Source organism: Pleurodeles waltl, chromosome 1_2 (assembly GCF_031143425.1).
Source record: "Pleurodeles waltl isolate 20211129_DDA chromosome 1_2, aPleWal1.hap1.20221129, whole genome shotgun sequence".
NCBI lineage: Eukaryota > Metazoa > Chordata > Amphibia > Caudata > Salamandridae > Pleurodeles > Pleurodeles waltl.
This window is the reverse complement of record NC_090437.1, coordinates 946,571,847-946,590,464: the sequence shown is the minus strand read 5'-3', so window position 1 is coordinate 946,590,464 and position 18,618 is coordinate 946,571,847. Positions and strand designations below refer to the sequence as shown.

Genomic DNA, 18,618 nt, shown 5'->3' with positions numbered 1-18,618 from the left:
ATTGTATATAAATGGGACTGTAGCAGTATCTGTAGTGTTCGCCAGAAATCAACTGATATATTAACACATTTTGTAATGTTGCAAGGATTAGATCCGTGCAAAGTGAAGAAATGTACTAATTCACTAGCGTTTCTATCCAAGGAAGTGTGCACAAGCACCTTTCATCATTTCCAAATGTTGGCTGTTCATCATTCGAAAATGTTAAATTTAGTTAGAAAACTTTACTTTGTAAAATGTTTAGCACTGTGTTTAGGAGAAATGAACAAAGCCGTTTTGTATGGTACAATACCAAAGGCTGAAAACATTTGTGAAGATAAACAGTTACATTTCTTTGGTCCTGAACTAGAGTCCGGAATAAATGAGGAGTATGTCCAGGAGAACAGAACACAGATATTAGAACTGATAACTTTGCACAAAAAACAGGAAAGATAATGCAGCTTCTACAGAGAAATCTAAATATGTTTGTATATTTTGTTGATGCACTAACCACAAACACAAAATTTGAAATGCTGATTTTTTCTAGAAAACTAAGCAAGAAAACAGAGATTAGTGGCTAGAATTTGCTCTTTATTTATTTGTGGAAAGAATTGTTCAATTTGTCAACACAGCAGATCACATGTAAGAATTGGTATGACAAATTAGAGGACTACAAAATGCCTGCCAGAGCAATACATAATACCTTAGAGGTGATTAAAGTTTGACACTTTAACATCTAAATGTTTATAAAAACAAAACTGATGCAATCTATACAATCTTTTTGAACAGTACTTTGTATGGTAAAATGGAGGGAAACTACCACCGACTAAGCTATAAAAAGGCCTTAAAGGTGGAGTTGTGTACTTACCTTTATATTTTAAATACAATACTCAAACTGTAGGTGTAGAGAGAGCCGTAGAAGAACTGCTTATTATTCTAGTCAGTGGTGTGCCTACAAAAAAACAAAAAAATCTGTCAAGAACTAATGGATGTGAATAAGGTGAAGTGAGCTATATTATATCTCAAAGACAATAATGTGTATTACAAAGATATACATATTGCTACAGATGGGAGGTGTATGGAGGAAGAAATGTTACCTTCAAGTGGACAGATTGAAAAATTGGATAGATATAAATCTAAAGAAATATATGATCACTACAGTAACCTTTAACTGCATTCAAAAGAAGTTATGGGGATGTCACTGAACTGTATTAGATGAAACAAGCTAAAGGAGCTCCAATGAGTGTGTGGGAGAAAGGTTTAGGGGCTCACTGTTTTCTACAACTATTTCCAACTGAAGTAGGCAAACGGTATGATGACCGCCCAGTGCAAGTATAGGGCAACCAGATTATATTGATAGGACCCTAGATTTCATCAAAGTATTCCAGATATAGCCCATCTGTTATTTGAAAGTGATTTTTCAATTCGTCTGGACTATCATACACTGTTAACCATATTCTTAAAACAGGAATTAATCTGCAAACTATGTCCGCAAAAGACTTTGGGCCCGATTGAGATTTTGGCAAATGGGTAAATCCATGACAATGGTGAAGAACATCCCTTCCACCAAAGTATAAATCCAACTATTTTTTAAGGGATTGATATTTTGGGGGATGGATATTCATCACTGTTGTGACAGAGTTACCTGTCCACCAAATTCTGAAACAAGCCCTTTTTTAACCCCTTTAGTGCGGGCGTCGGCCACTGGCCGACACCTGCACTACCTCCCTGGTGCGGGTCAGTGGCCGACACCAAGGATGGGGTTTGAAAATCCTCAGGTGTGTCGCACCCGAGGATTTTTTTTTTTTTTTTTTAAAGCCCTGGGAGACACGGAAGACCTTCCGTGTCTCCCCCGCCCCCCACCTGCCCCTTTGTGACGTCAGCGCGCCGTGAGGCGCGATTACATCACAGTGTTGTTTTCCCCATTGGAGCAGGAAGCGGCCGTAAGGCCGCTTCCTGCTCCGATGGGAAAACAGCCTTCCCCACGTTTGGGAAGGCCCCTTTCATACGAGGCCTTCCTGAACGTGTTTCCAGGAAATGCCACTAGACACCAGGGATTTCACTTGGGGGGGGTTGGCCCCCCTCAGAAAACGCCCCCCCCCGGGGCATATTTTTTAATTTCAAGATTGGGACCCCCAGGGGGGGAATTTAAACAAGGAAAAAAAAAAGAAATTGACAGGGGGTCGCCCGTGGGCAGGGCGACGCCCTGTGGTGGCAATCTTTTTTTTAGTAGTTGTAGGGTTTTTGGCCCCCAAGGAAACCCTACAACTACCACAAAAAAATACTGAGATAGATCAATCCATGTAGATAGATATATCTATCTACATGGATATATCTACTGTATAGATAGATCTATGTATATATATATATATAGGTCTATATATATATATATATATATATATATATGTATCACCTCAGGGTCAAAAGTTGCCTCATGTATGTACCTACATTGACCGTTGTGTGATCTATTCCTGTCGCGGGCACTAGGCCTACCCACACAAGTGAGGTACCATTTTTATCGGGAGACTTGGGGGACGCTGGGTGGAAGGAAATTTGTGGCTACTCTCAGATTCCAGAACTTTCTGTCACCGAAATGTGAGGAAAAAGTGTTTTTTTTGGCCACATTTTGAGGTTTGCAAAGGATTCTGGATAACAGAACCTGATCAGAGCCCCACAAGTCAGCCCATCCTGGATTCCCCTAGGTGTCTAGTTTTCAGAAATGTGCAGGTTTGGTAGGTTTCCCTACGTGCCGGCTGAGCTAGAGGCCAAAATCCACAGTCATCACATTTGCACAAAGAAAACAGAGCTGTTTTTTGCAAAGTGCCTGTGTCCATGTTGTGTTTTGGGGCATTTCCTGTCGCGGGCACTAGGTCTACCCACACAAGTGAGGTATGATTTTTATTGGGAGGCTTGGAGGAACTCTGGATGGAAGGATATTTGTTTCTCCTCTCAGATTCCAGAACTTTCTGTCACCGAAATGTGAGGAAAATGTGTTTTTCTTGGCCACATTTTGAGGTTTGCAAAGGATTCTGGGTAACAGAACCTGATCAGAGCCCATCCTGGATTCCCATAGGTGTCTAGTTTTCAACGATGTGCAGGTTTGGTAGGTTTCCCTTATACCGGCTGAGATAGAGGCCAAAATCCACAGCTAGGCCCTTTGCAAACAACACATCAGATTTCAATGTAAAAATGTGATGTATCCATGTTGCCTTTCCTGTCGCGAGCATTAGGCCTACCTACCCAAATGAGGTACCATTTTTATCGGGAGACTTGGGGGAACACAGAATAGCACAACAAGTGTTATCGCCCTTTGTTGGACCTGGCCTTTTTACAGGGTCATCCCCAAACTTTTTGCCTCCTTCCTCCTATTTTTTCTGACCTGCTGTTGTTGGCTTTTGAACTCTGGGCACTTTACCACTGCTAACCAGTGCTAAAGTGTATATGCTCTCTGTGTAAATTGTACTGTTGATTGGTTTATCCATGATTGGCTATTTGATTTACTTGTAAGACACTAGTAGAGTGCACTATATGTGCCTAGGGCCTGTAGATTAAATGCTACTAGTGGGCCTGCAGCACTGGTTGTGCCACCCACTTAAGTAGCCCCTTAACCTTGTCTCAGGCCTGCCATTGCAAGGCCTGTGTGTGCAATTTCACTGCCACTTCGACTTGGCATTTATAAGTACATGCCAAGCTTAAAACTCCCCTTTTTCTACATATGTCACCCCTAATGTGAGCCCTAGGTAACCCCTAGAGCAGGGTGCTGTGTGGGTAAAAGGCAGGACATGTACCTGTGTAGTTTATATGTCCTAGTAGTGTAAAACCTTTAAATTTGTTTTTACACTACTGTGAGACCTGCTCCCTTCATAGGCGAACATTGGGGCTGCCCTCATACATTATTGAAGTGGTAGCTGCTGATCTGAAAGGAGTAGGAAGGTCATATTTAGTATGCCCAGCATGGTAATACAAAATCCTGCTGACTGGTGAAGTTGGATTTAATATTACTATTTTAGAAATGCCACTTTTAGAAAGTGAGCATTTCTTTGCACTTAAATCTTTCTGTGCCTTACAATCCACGTCTGGCTAGGTTTAGTTGTCAGCTCCTCGTGCATTCACTCAGACACACCCCAAACACAGGGTACTGAGCCTCACTTGCATACATCTGCATTTTGAATGGTCTTCCTGGGCTGGGAGGGTAGAGGGCCTGCCCTCACAGAAAGGACTGCCACACCCCCTACTTGGACCCTGGCAGACAGGATTGAACTGAAAGGGGACCTGGTGCACTTCCTAGCCACTCTTTGAAGTCACCCCCACTTCAAAGGCACATTTTAGTATTAAACAGGGCCTCTGCCCTACCACCTCAGACACTTGCTGGAGAAGAAACCTGAACCAAAAGAACTGTCTGGCTGCTCAAAGGACTCACCTGATTGCTTTCTACAAAGTACTGCTGCCTTGCTGTTGGCCTGCTGTCTTGCTGAACTCTTGTCTTGCTGCAAAAGTGCTCTCCAAGGGCTTGGATAGAGCTTGCCTCCTGTTCCCTGAAGTCTCAGGATCAAAAAGACTTCTCTTTTTCAACTGGACTCCTTGTGTGCTGAAAAATTAGACGCACAGCTCGCTCCGCGGTGAAAAATTCACAGCACGCCGATCCGGAAAGACACCGCTCAACGTGATGCTTGCGGTGTGACCGGAACTTCGACGCACGGCCCCACCTGGACACTGGCGTCCGACTTCCATAGAGGAAATCGATGCGACGCCTGCCATGAGGAAGAAAATTCCACGCACAGCCCACCGGAACGACGCGCAGCCGGATAACAAGCCTAGGACTCCACACACAGACCCTGGGACATCTGGTAATCCCGCGACCCACAGAAGGAGACGGTCCGCATGCCGGAAAACTACACACGTCTTCCCCAAGTGAAAAATAACGACGCAAGTCCGTGTGTGAAGGGGCGAAACCGACACACACACCATTTTTCTTCCCGTAGAACGGCGCACGTCTCCCTGCGTGGAAAATAACGACGCAAGTACGTGTGTGAAGGGGTGTTACCGATGCACACACAATTTTTCCACGCATCGCCTCCTCTGCAGCCCTCTGCAGAGATTTTCCACTCCAAACCAGGTACTTTGTGCTTGAAAGAGACTTTGGGCCTGATTCTAACTTTGGAGGACGGTGTTAAACCGTCCCAAAAGTGGCGGATATACCACCTACCGTATTACGAGTTCCATAGGATATAATGGACTCGTAATACGGTAGGTGGTATATCCGCCACTTTTGGGACGGTTTAACACCGTCCTCCAAAGTTAGAATCAGGCCCTTTGTTTGCTTTTTAAAGACTTAAGACACTTTATATCACTTTTAAGTGATATCTTTACAAATTATTATTGCATCTTTGATCGTTTTGACCTGCAAATATCCAGATAAATATTATATATTTTTCTAAACACTGTGTGGTGTATTTTTGTGGTGCTATATTGTGTTATTATATGATTTATTGCACAAATGCTTTACACATTGCCAGGCTACCAGAGGGTGGGGACAGGATAATTTGGATTGTGTGTGACTTACCCTGACTAGAGTGAGGGTTCTTGCTTAGACAGGGGGTAACCTGACTGCCAACCAAAAATTCAATTTCTAACACCCCTCGTCTTTCTCTACATTGTTTCGTTCCAAATGTAAGACAGTGTGTAAAAAAGACGTCTATTTGAGAAATGGCCTGTAATTCACATGCTAGTATGGGCACCCCGGAATTCAGAGATGGGCAAATAACCACTGCTGCTCAATACCTTATCTTATGCCCATTTTGGAAATACAAAGGTTTTCTTGATACCTATTTTTCATTCTTTATATTTCAGCAAATGAATTGCAGTATACCCGGTATAGAATGAAAACCCATTGCAAGGTGCAGCTCATTTGTTAGCTCTGGGTACCTAGGGATCTTGATGAACCTACAAGCCCTGTATATCCCTGCAACCAGTAGAGTCCAGCACACATAATGGTATATTGCTTTAAAAAATCTGACGTTGCAGGAAAAAGTTACAGAGTAAAACGCTGAGAAAAATGGGTGTTTTTTTCAGCTCAATTTAAAAAAAAAAAATTCAGCTGTTATTTTCTGTAGGAAAACCTTGTAGTATCTACACAAATGACTCCTTGTTGAATTCAGAATTCTGTCTACTTTCCAGAAATACTTAGCTTTCCGGGATCAGTGTTGGTTTCATACCCATTCCTGTCACTAACTGGAAGGAGGATGAAAGCACCAAAAATAGTAAAAATGAAGTATGTCCCAGTAAAATGCCAAAATTGTATTGAGAAATGTGGTTTTCTGATTCAACTCTGCCTGTTCCTGAAAGCTGGGAAGATGGTGATTTTAGCACTGCAAACCCTTTGTTGATGCCATTTTCAGGGTAAAAACCACAAGCCTTCTTCGGCAGCCCTTTTTTCCCATTTGTTTGAAAAAAATAAATTTTAGGTGTATTTTGGCTAATTTCTTGGTCTCCTCCAAGTGAACCCAGAAACTCTGGGTACCTTTAGAATCCCTAGGACATTGGAAAAAAGGATGCAAATTTGGCATGGATAGCTTATGTGGACAACATTTATGTAGGCCTAAGTGCAAACTATCCCAAATAGCCCAAAAAGGGCTCAGCACGGGGGGAGGCGGGGAGGCCCAGCAGCTAAGAGGTTAACAAAATGAATGGAAAAGATAATAAGCTGGAGTACAATTTGATGCATTTGATGACACGCCAAAGTGGGGCCAATCAGTATTGGTGTCATTGTCATGGTGAACTGAAATGTATGTTGGGAAATTTAGGTGCACCAACTTGAATTGTGAACCTCGAATGTGCAGAGTATACATGGGATGGCTTGCATGACTTTTTGAGAGAAGCAAATGCTAACATTAAGGACATCTATTTGAAGACACCATGAGAACTTTGCTTTTTGAATCCTGCCAATGTTTGTAAGTATTTTAACCACATGCAACAATAAATCAACCTGTTGGAGATGTTAATGATTTCTTTTGGCGTAAAGAGTAGCAAACAAGAGGACGTCCTCATATTCATTTGGTGTATAAAAGATGAACCAAAATTTGTAACAGACACCGATGAGTCTGTATTTACTGCCCTAGAACAATATGTTACATGTAGCATCCCAAAAGACAGTGAGGAAAAAGGCCTAAAATAGCAAGTTCAATGTTTTGAAACACATAGACGTGAGAAGTACGGTCAGTGGACATACAGAGCAAAAGAAAAAATGTATGCAAAATGTAATTTTAGATTTCCAAGACCTGTTATTTCAATAGGAAGAGTCAACAGTTTTTTTGTCTTCACTGAGACATGCACTTACTCAAAAATCACTGAAGAACACCTAAATCCTTGGGATAAAAGAGGCTTTGAAATATAATAATGACTACAATCCTGTTATTCTGAAAATGTTGAATGCCAAAATTGCTATTCAATTTGTAGCGGACAACTCCATCACTTTTGCTCAATATGTAACTTCATGCATAACAAAATCAGAGAACATGGAGATGAAAGATAGGTGGGAAGAGATTTCTGCTGAAAAGTCTCTAACAAAGAAACTGTATAGCTTCAGTTTGAACATGCTTTCATGCAGGGAAATTGGATCCTATGAGTGCTGTGGTCAGTTGAGTTCAGCTAGTTTATACTGTAAGTCAAGAAGAATTGTTTGGGTAAGTCTAGGACTAGCATCCACACGAAATAGAGTTTTGAAGTATTTTCCAGAAATTCAATACCTTTCAGAATTTGACCCAGAAAGTACATTGTCAAAACAAATATATTGGTACACTTACTATGGAAAAAGGAGTCCACAGCTTGAAAATATTTGTCTTTATGAAATACCTCAAAACTACAAATATATAAACCATGTAAAAGAAAATATAGATGAAGATAAATCTGCAGTAGTTGAATGCACTGGCTATTTGCTGCTACTAAGCAAACACAGTCTAATTAATCATAGAAAACTGAGTTACCACACTGCATAAAAAGATTTCTTTTCTTTTTGGCACTTCGGCAGCTATTTTAGCCTTTGCATTTTGAATCACACTTACTAAGAGAGTTTGACTGCTACAAAAAACTTGTTCAATGCTGCATGATAGCAATGAGTGTTCAGTATTTCCAAAATATTTGAAAATGATAAAAGATAAAATTGAACAGGGAGAAACAATTGCTGCTGAGATAGCTAAAGAGAGTTCACAAAGCAGTCAAAGTTTAGGTCTTCTCTAAGTCAAGATCCTCTCGGACAGCCAATAATTGAAAATGAAGCTGCTATTGCCATGAATGAGGTGGAGACTACAATAGAACAAGCAACACAGGAAACTATTTATTTGGAAGAAATATTAGGATAACTAAATAATGAGGAAAAAGAAATATATATGGAGGTGAAAGACAAAGTTGAGCATGAGTTGCTCGATGACAAGAAAGAATGTGCATGCACATCATTTAAGCCTGCACTGTTTTATGTCAATGGTCAAGCTGGTACCGGTAAGCATGTTTTAATAAAGGTTCTCACTGCTATCCTACAGAAGACTACAGAGTGCAATTTGTCACATTTAGTCACAACAGCCACTGAAGTAGGCGCACAGAATATAAAGGAATCACTTTATATCAACTTCTGAAGCTGCCTGTGGAACATGACAACAAACTGGAATACCAAAAGTTATCCGATCAAGCTTGTCATGAAGTGTCAAGAGTGCAATAAAAAGGTTACAATTGTTAATCATCGGTGAGGTGAGCATGGTCTCAAAATGAATGATTGGCTTTGTACATTTGAGAATAAAACAGATGCTAAGAACAGCCTCTGATGTGCTTTTTGGAGAAAAACACTTGATTGTTTTCAGAGATCTACTGTAACTTATATCTTTCAAAACACAGCCTGTTTTTAAAACACTGCTCCATAATGAAACTTGGAAGCCTTTGGGAAGCATTGAACATGTCATCTTTTGGATAAGCTTCTAATACAATGAATTACTTAGGAATATACAATAAGCGTCTGATGTAGAATATGCAAATATTCTGAAGGATATTAGAGTATGTGTTCTTTCAGAAGAGAGAAGACATCTGTTAGAATGTCAACTTCTTCAAAAACAGTTTCCAATAAAAAAAAAGACAGCACCAGAGGTACTGTTCACTTTCATACCAGAATGAAAACCAATTGTATGCCTAATGCCTACACTGGACGAGTACATCTCTGTCATATGCTATTCCTATTCATAAATCTTAAGGTTTAAGTGTAGATGCAGCATTTAATAATGTTAGCAGTACACTGTTTACTGAACGTATGTTATGTGTAAGCCTTATCTCAAGTTAGGAAAATGTCAGGTATCTAGTTGCATTTGTTGATAGCAAATTAAGCGCTGATCCAAGTTGTGTTAAACAATACAACCAATTAAGAAGTCTTTACGCTCCTCATTTAGGACAGTATCCTATTTATGAAAAGCACACCATCTGTTCAAAGTGAAAACTTTCAATGGCGTGTAGTGATTTTGTTGTAAATAAGGGAATGGATGAGAACAAGAAATTAGTCAAGAAAAAAAATAAGAATGATGGAGAAACACCTTGGGTGTCAACTGCTTTGCTAATGTTTGCTTTTTCAATTACTGCATTGTATATGCAATTGAACAGAAACAACAGAAGACATGTTCTTCAATGTGTGTTTTGTTGCTATGTTTATATTATGATAGTACCAAAACATATTGTGCATCAAATATTCAAGAACTTGTAGATATATGTACTGGATCTGTACAGTTTACACAAAACACTCAAGAAGAACCACAGGAGTTTTTAATTGTGATATGATGTTAATTGTGATGTTTGCAGTTTTAGTAGAAGAGGCGGTACTTATTGATGAGTTATTGGACTTACGTATTCATAGAACTAAGAGGTGAAGATTGCTCATTACCATCAAGTACAGAAATTGATTTGGAGCTATTTATTTATTTAACATTAGAGATTGCAAAACTGTGGCTTTTGAGAGATTGTTAAAACAAGTTACACAAAACAAAGGCCCAAATCGTTAAACAGATCTTTTGTCAACATTATGTGTACAAAGAAATGGTAGGTATATTGTTTTAATGCTACAAAGATGCAGGGCCGATGGCAGTTAATTGAAAACTTAGATTACAAACTTTACAGCAGGACAATTATCTATTTTAGAAAAACATACAGTAGTATTGCTATCATATTCATGAAGAACTTGGTTTTACATTTGCTCACGCCACTGTATATCTAAAATGTAAAAGTGGATGGACAGAATGTAATCATAGCAATCTCATCTTCAAGCAAAAATTGCCTTTAGGTTACCAAATTCCTACCTCTTCTTTTTGGAAACTAAGTTCTAAGTAGGACTACAGTTGTAAAAGTGGCATTATGTATTTGTTCTGGATCCATTATCAGTATTTATGACACCATATGGTCGTTCCATGGGTGATGCCTTTATAAGGCCTTCCATATGCGGGTACGCTTTATATATCTATTACAAGTTCTAATAATGAAGGTCTAATTTTTAGCATATTATTTCTTAAATAAGTAGTGTAAGTATAGGCAAAGAAATCATTTAAAAAAATGTAGTGAGTGTAATTCGCAGTGTTGCTTAATTGAAGTGACCATGAGTAGTTCTGTTTTTTTTTCTACAATCTATATGATTGTTTTTTCCCCACTGATTAAGGATGATTTTTTATACAGTACATCATTTATGATGACTAGGTATAGAAACTGAGAACAGTAAAAAACGGGAAATAAATATATAACATACTTTACAAACATGAGAAATGTCCACTGATTTCTTTAAATTATGACATTATTTATTATCAAAATTGCAAGTTTAAATTTTAAATGATCTAAATTGTAATACTAATTCATATGTATGCTCTTTGTATTTTTATACAGATCAATGGCACCATCTATTGGAGTAATTATCAAGTTTTGTGAGCTAAAAGTAAAAAAATAAAATAGACACCCACTAAATAATTGCTCACTTATAATCCCATACATTCACTCAAACACCCCCTCCCACACCAATAGAGATAATCACACCCCCAGATACACATTGATACCCACACTCACACAAGCAGTCAGACACTGATACAGCAACTCACTCAGCCAGTCTAAAAGCAATACAGCTACTAACACATCCAGCCAGACACTAAAACAACCACTTGCACACATCTGCGCAACAATGCAACCAATCACACAGCCATTCACAAACAGAACCGCACACTGTTATAGAAACTAACACACCCAGGCAGACAACAATATAGCCACTGAGACATCCAGACACACACTGTTAAAGACATTTACATACCTACTCACACATCAATACAGGTACTCACACACTGATACAGCTACTCACAAATGCAATGATACACTGATACAGCCACTATTACACCCAGGCATACACCAGTACAGCCACACACCTACTGATGTACTCACACACCCACTCACACTCTAATACATCTACTCATACACCCAGTCACACACTGATAAACACAGTCACACATCCACTCACATACTTATACAGCACCTCACACCAGCTCATAAACTGATACAGCCACACGCAAATACAGCCACACAAACACCCATGCACACACTGATACAGCAGCTGACATACCCAGGCCTACACTGATACAGCCACTGTCAAGGCCAGCCTCAAACTGATACAGATCTACTCTCACAACAATACAGTTACTCACATACCCACTCACTTACTGAGAAACACACTCACACACTGAAACAGCAACTTACACCCACTGACACACTAATACTGCCACTCACACAGCCAGTCACACACCAATACAGCCACTCAAACACCCAGGCACACACTGATACAGGTACTGACACACCCAGGCGCAAACTGCAACAGCCACTCTCATGGTGAGGCACACACTGATACAGCCAATTACACATTAATACAGCCACTCATACACCCAGCCACTCATGGCTACAGCCACTCATATACCCAGGTACACACCACTACACCCAACCACACACAGGTTCAGCCACTCACAAACCCATTTGAACACAGCACAAACACTTTAAACACCGACTCAAACACCAAAACAGCCACTCACACACCAAGCCAGGCACTGATGAAGTCAATCACAGAACCTCTCACACACTAATTCAGCCACTCACACAGCCAGTGACACACTGATTCAGCCACTCACACAGCCAGGCATGCACAGATACAGCCATTTGTACACCAAGTCACACACCGGTACAGCTACTCATGCAGCCAGCCACACACTGATACAGCCACTCACATACCCTGACACACACTGATACAGTCAGTCACAAACACCGATACAGCTGCTCACACACCAATACAGCTGTTCATGCGCCCATTCACATACCGATACAGACACTCAGAAAACCAATACAGTCACTCATACACCCAGCCACACACCGATGCAGCCTCTCGCACACCCTCTCCGACACTGATTCAGTCACTCACACAGCCAGTCACACACCAGTACAGCCACTGACAGACCCAGGCACACACCAATACAGCCACTCACACAGCAAGGTGCACACTAATACGTCAGTGACACACCCAGCCACACACCAACACAGCCAGTCACACACTGATACAGCCAATGATACACACTGCCACACACTGATAGTCAGTCACACATCCAGTCACACACTAATAAAGCCATTAACACACCCACTGACACAATGATGCCACTGACACTCTGACATACTAATGCAGCCACTTACACATCAAGCTACATACTAATACTGTTAATCACGCACCCACTCACACTGATACAGACACTGATACACTCCGTCATACACTGATGTTCACACTCACATATCCACTCACACACTGATATGACAACTTACACCCACAAACATATTGATACAGCCACTCACACACCCAACCACACCACAGTACAGCCACTCCAATACCCAGGCATACACTGATTCAGCCCCTGATAAAACTAGGCACACACCGAAACAACCACTGCCACAACCAGGCAAACACATGATATAGACACTCATACATCCACTCACGCACTGATACAGCCACCCACACACCCAGTCAAACACCTGGGTCACAGTCACAATACCCAGGCAAACACCAATAGGGTCACTCACACGCCTGTACAGCAGCTTACACACCTATTCACACACTGATACAGACACATACACACCCACTCACACACTGATACAGTCACTCAGAAACCCACACATACACTGATATTGCCACTCACACATCCAGGCATGCACTGCTGTAGCCAGTCACACACCCAGCCAAATACTGATACAGCCACTCACACAGCCACTCATACACTGATACAAACACCCAGTCATACACTGATACAGCCACTCACACACCAAGTCTTACATTGATACAGCCACTGACAGACTCACTTACACACTCATACACTCTCCTGCACATTCATTTCCGTTTTAGAAGACATTACAAAACATTTGCTAGTGTCTTATTTAAAACAACCCTACTAAGTTCTCCCTCATTCATCTCCTTTAACTCATCCAAATCCCCTCCTGCTACTATGATCTCCCTAATCCTTTCCACAGACTCTTCCCTCCTCCATCCCCCCTTACTCATCCCAAGCCTAAATCCTATTACTATAAACTCCCAATTAACACTTCTGGACTCTTCCCTCCTCCACCCCTCCATTACTCCAGTCAATCCAACTAACAAACTCACACATCCGCAGCTCAAATTATCTCATAATAATACTAAAACTGTACTCCTATTTCCCTATACTAATCCACCACTAATTCCTTTTGGGTTCCGGAGTGGTGTCCTACTTGCCGAAAAGCGCTTCGACGCCTTGTCAGGGGTAGTAAGCGCTATATAAATACTATTACAATACAATTTACAATACAATACTTTATAGAATTAATAACCCTTTGTGAACATTAAAGTAGTCACAAGTACTGTTTTAATTTCACTTACATACACATGGTGGGTTACATATTTAAAAAATCACAAACACTTAAACAAACAATTGTACAAAAACATAATACAAGTAGTTAGCTCTTTCTTTGGCCAGATGGAGTAGTGCTTTCATTTTTTTTTTAACACTTTTATTTTTATGGGTAACAAAAAACATGGTTCTCTAATGGGGAAAGGGGAGCCAACTGGGAAGATGAAACTGCCTTCACTCTCTCAAAAACATGAAGGTTCATCTGTGTATGCAGCCACGGATAAGATCTTCACTGCCACTGGCATGGCATTTTGTATAATGAGATACCATGTCAGATATGTTTTCACAGAAATATGTTGTACTTTTGATGGTTCCCCTGAGGTTTCTCCAGATGACAACTGTGTTCCTCCTGTACTTGCCTTCTCCCACATCTTGCAATTGTACATCTGTTTGTGGATGGTTTTCAGATGCTTCCACATGGAACTTGTCCAGTGGAGATACTTTTTCCAGTACCTCTTGATAATGTTTTTGCACAGATGTTGCACTGCACAAATTTGGCAGAAACTTTTTTTTCATTATATGTCATTGTAAAAAACATCCAAACGCCACTCTTCTTCTTTGAAGTGGCATCTCTTCCTCCTGATCTGACACAGGTTTAGGCTCTCCTGCTCCTTCAGCAGACATTTTTCAAGAAGCTGAAGTTGTTCTTTCAAATTTCAAATAAAAGACACAGCCATCCTGGCTCTCAATACACTCTGTACAGAGGATGAAACCGAAATGGCAGACTTTGGGTGTGGTTTGCTATGTTTCGGATTAGAAGTTGAAGTTTGGTTGGGTCTCTGTTACTGAACGGACCCACTGATCCAATCTGTAGATTTGCGAATCCGCCGAACTCGTAACTTAAATATATGTGTAAAAGCACACATAGGCTTTCAGATATGTATATGAATATGTTTCCTCTGATGTCACTATTGAAAGCTAAGTAACATATATATCATATTTACATTTTTTTAAGTTTTGACAAATTCCCAAATCTGGATTTGTTGCTCCATTGTGACATCAAAGGAATTTGAAACAACAGAGTACCCATATTGCCTCTTTTCCCAGCTCTGTAGTAGATTAGTGGATCCATGAAATGATTACAAAATATTTTTAATAACTTGTCTTTTTTGCTTTTAGAAATGCAGAACATATAATTCATTACCTTCAATTGTGATGTTTACTTTTAAACTGTATAGTAATAATATTTGCATAAATACATTGATAACTCGCATACCATGGCCCTGGGGACCACCATCTCCAGGGCCAGGGCTTCTGCTGCCTCCCAAGGTACCCACACTTTGGAGGTAGCTGCTCGCTTTCGCTTGGTGGGAGCAGTGACAGTTCCCGCCAAGCAAAAGCAAACACTCCACTTTGAACAGGCCGCAGCTGTCAAACTGCTCCTTCTTGCTGGAAGTGGAGTTTTTATTTTTTTCCCTACCTTTAGACATGTAGGCAGGCAAAGAGATGAAACTATTGCTTCTGCATGCAGGGAGCTGCACTTTCAGCAGCTCCCTGCATGCAGGAGCAATGCCGGCTCCCACAAGAGGTGGGGAGCTGGCTTGGAACAAAGAGGCATTAAGGCTCCTGCCCAGGTCCCCAACCTTAAAAAAATAAGAAAATAATGAATGCTGCCATGCTTATTTATTTTACATAAATACACAGGGAGGATTCATTCTGGCAGGATGCTCATTTCGTAGACATGAGACCTCAACGGACTTACAGACATAAACAAAGCCGATGCCCAAGTTGAGGCTTCACTTCTGTGAAGTACTGATCATCCTAATTCTAAGGACGTGGTCAAGGCAAAGCAAGTCTGTTTTATTCTCAGTTTCCACTGTGAAAAGTTATGTGTATTCCTAGATGGAGGTGTTTGCATTCTTTGTTTTTTTGAGTGCAATATCTCATGTAGTGGCTGTGATGAGTGGGTTCTTTTTTTGTCATCTCCTGATGAGAACATAGATTATGTTACCCTGTTTAAAAACTCCAAGTATGTAAGATGGCTTAGAAGCCCCGCCATTATGTCCTCACTCCATATACATTCATGATGTGCAACACCTACCCCCCATTTTTCGAGGAAGATGGATAACTTACTCAGAGGACCCCTTGACTGCATTTTCTGATGATTTTGGAGACACATTGCTGATGCACATGAATATGATCACATTTCCAGCAAACAAAGAAGCACTTCATGAGTGCTGTGGGGTAGGTTGCAGGGACTGGCTGCAAGCCAGGCCATGTAGACAAGTGCCCCCTGAACAGCCTAAGGGCATGCATAGTGCAAGGTTGTGTGGGTATAGGGGGTTAGACGCAGGTAGTGGTTGTTTTAATGTAAAGCAATTAAAATTCCGTTTGCAAAAAACATAGAAATTCAATGAAAAAAACTAAAGGTTACAGGGACATTAAAGTTAGGAAATAGAATAAAAAAACATAGAAAGCAAGCTAAAAAAACAAAAGCTACAGGGACATTATAGTTAAGCTCACATATTAAATATACAAAACCATTGAAATTCAGCTGTTGTAGAGTTATTTCAAATAACTATAACTCGTGCCCTAAGGTAACTATAACTCGCGCCTTCACCATGCAATGCTAATTACCCCACATACATTAGCACTCATGACATCTTTTATAACATCATTGATAATATCAGTGTAACATTTGCGGTAAAATTATTGATGAGAAAACTGTATGGTGGGGCATGAGTTAAAGTTACATTAGGGCACAAATTATAGTTACTTGAAAGAGTCTAACTATAACAGCTGAATTTCTATGTTTTAAACGTTTAAAATTGGGGCCTAACTTTAATGTCCAAGTACATTTTTATATCTCCTGATAAAAATGGTACCTATTACTGTGATGTCTGTAATAATCTGTTCACAGGCTATAATCGTGTGGAATAACACTCGTAAAGGCCTACTGCCTTTACCATATGCATTTTACAATAAATACTTCAGGCCTACCGCATTTGTTGCAACTTTAGCAGCCTGTAGAATTGATAGATTGCTTGTCATGATATCCAACTCACCCCTGCTGTAGTGAACATAAGCTTTCCTTAGACAATCATTCGGTATACAGTCATAAAGTGTAAATATATACAAAATTGCAATTGCCAAAATAATGTGCAATCCTACTTGAAAAGGCCTATTCGGATTAACATAGTCCAAATCTTTTACTACAAGGGTTTGTTCGAGAGGGTCATGGACACCAAAACATTTGTCTACTACTGTAATAAAATCCATGTAACAAAATGGTTGTTAGCAAGCATTAGTACTGTGTAATAACAATCCAACTGTTAATGGTCTATTGCTTTTAACATATACTTGTCACAATAAATCAGTAAATCAGACCCACTGTCTGTATCCTAACTCCTCATGGTAAATATATAAAGTTTATGGCATCCAACATAATATTTTCCCAATAAACCAATAAGGCCATTAGCCTTTTCTGGTGGCTTTTCACCAACAGGAAACGCAACATGGGCACATCACATTTTTACATTGAAATCCGACGTGTTTTTTGCAAAGTGCCTAGCTGTAGATTTTGGCCTCTAGCTCTGCCGGCACCTAGGGAAACCTACAAAACCTGCCCATTTTTTAAAACTAGACACATAGGGGAATCCAAGATGGGGTGACTTGTGGGGCTCTCACCAGGTTCTGTTACCCAGAATACTTTGCAAACCTCAAATGTTGGCTAAAAAAAACACTTTTTCCTCACATTTCGGTGACAGAAAGTTCTGGAATCTGAGAGGAGCCACAAATTTCCTTCCGCCCAGTGTTCCCAAGTCTCCCGATAAAAATGGTACCTCACTTGTATGGGTAGGCCTAGTGCCTGCAACAGAAATAGATCACACAATGGTCAATGATGGTCTTACATGAGGGCAACTGTTGACCCTGGGGTGATCCATTCCTGACGCAGGCACTAGGTACAGGCACTCAAGTGGGGTAGTGTTTTTATCAGGACAGGTGGGGAAACACTGGGTGGTAGGAATGTTGTGGAACCCAGCATATTCCTGTAGTTTGTGTGACAGAAATGCAAGAAAAAATAGAGTTTTTATTCAACATTTCAGCTTTGCATGGTATTCTGGGGAATCCACACAAGTCACATGTCTGTGGAGTCCCCTGGATGTCTAGTTTCCAGAAATGTCTGGGTTTAGTAAGTTTCCCTATATGCCCGCCGAGCCCAGGACCAAAAACACAGGTGCCTGCCTTACAAAACCAGTTTGTTTTGTGATAGATCATTTTGATGTCTCAACAATACAATTTGGGAGGTGTAATTTAGGGCTGAACTAAATTGGGGAGCTCCCAAGAGAGCACTCTCTTTCTGTGCATGCCGCTGCATGCACCTGCTCTCTGGGTTGGGCTAACCCGCTATTGTCCCGCTGCACAGACTGTGCTTGCGAAGGGACAGCAGGACTGTCCTCATCACCTCCCACATAATTACTGGAAGAGGAGTTATCAAATTGGACTCCTCCGACTGAAAAATAACTCCCAGAGTTTGCACCATTGTCCTATCCCTCAGATACTGTCTCAGTATCTGCTGTCTCAGTCTCTGATCCTGTGTCAGAGCTGTCCTCTAGAACCTGAGTGAGGGCTTGAGCAGCAGTCATCCAACGAGATGCCATCTCTGCAACTGGCTCAACTGTTGCTCTAAAACACTAGCCAACGTAGACAGTCACAAAATTGCTGGTGTGTGTGA

The 18,618-nt window shown here is 40.7% G+C and overlaps 1 protein-coding gene across 5 annotated transcripts in view; it reads right to left on the bottom strand.

The window, feature by feature from the left end:
* The window catches only part of SGCZ (sarcoglycan zeta), a 4,310,842-nt gene that overhangs the window by 3,770,348 nt on the left and 521,876 nt on the right, over window positions 1-18,618 (bottom strand). Inside the window, exon 1 of one of the 5 annotated variants that reach the window (XM_069200728.1) lies at window positions 845-933. The exons of 3 other annotated variants lie outside the window; for them this stretch is intronic. The gene's annotated coding sequence lies outside the window, so the exon portion shown is untranslated. Of the gene's footprint in view, window positions 1-844; window positions 934-18,618 lie in introns of those variants that run through there. One more of the 5 variants, XM_069200756.1, reaches the window with a different exon arrangement.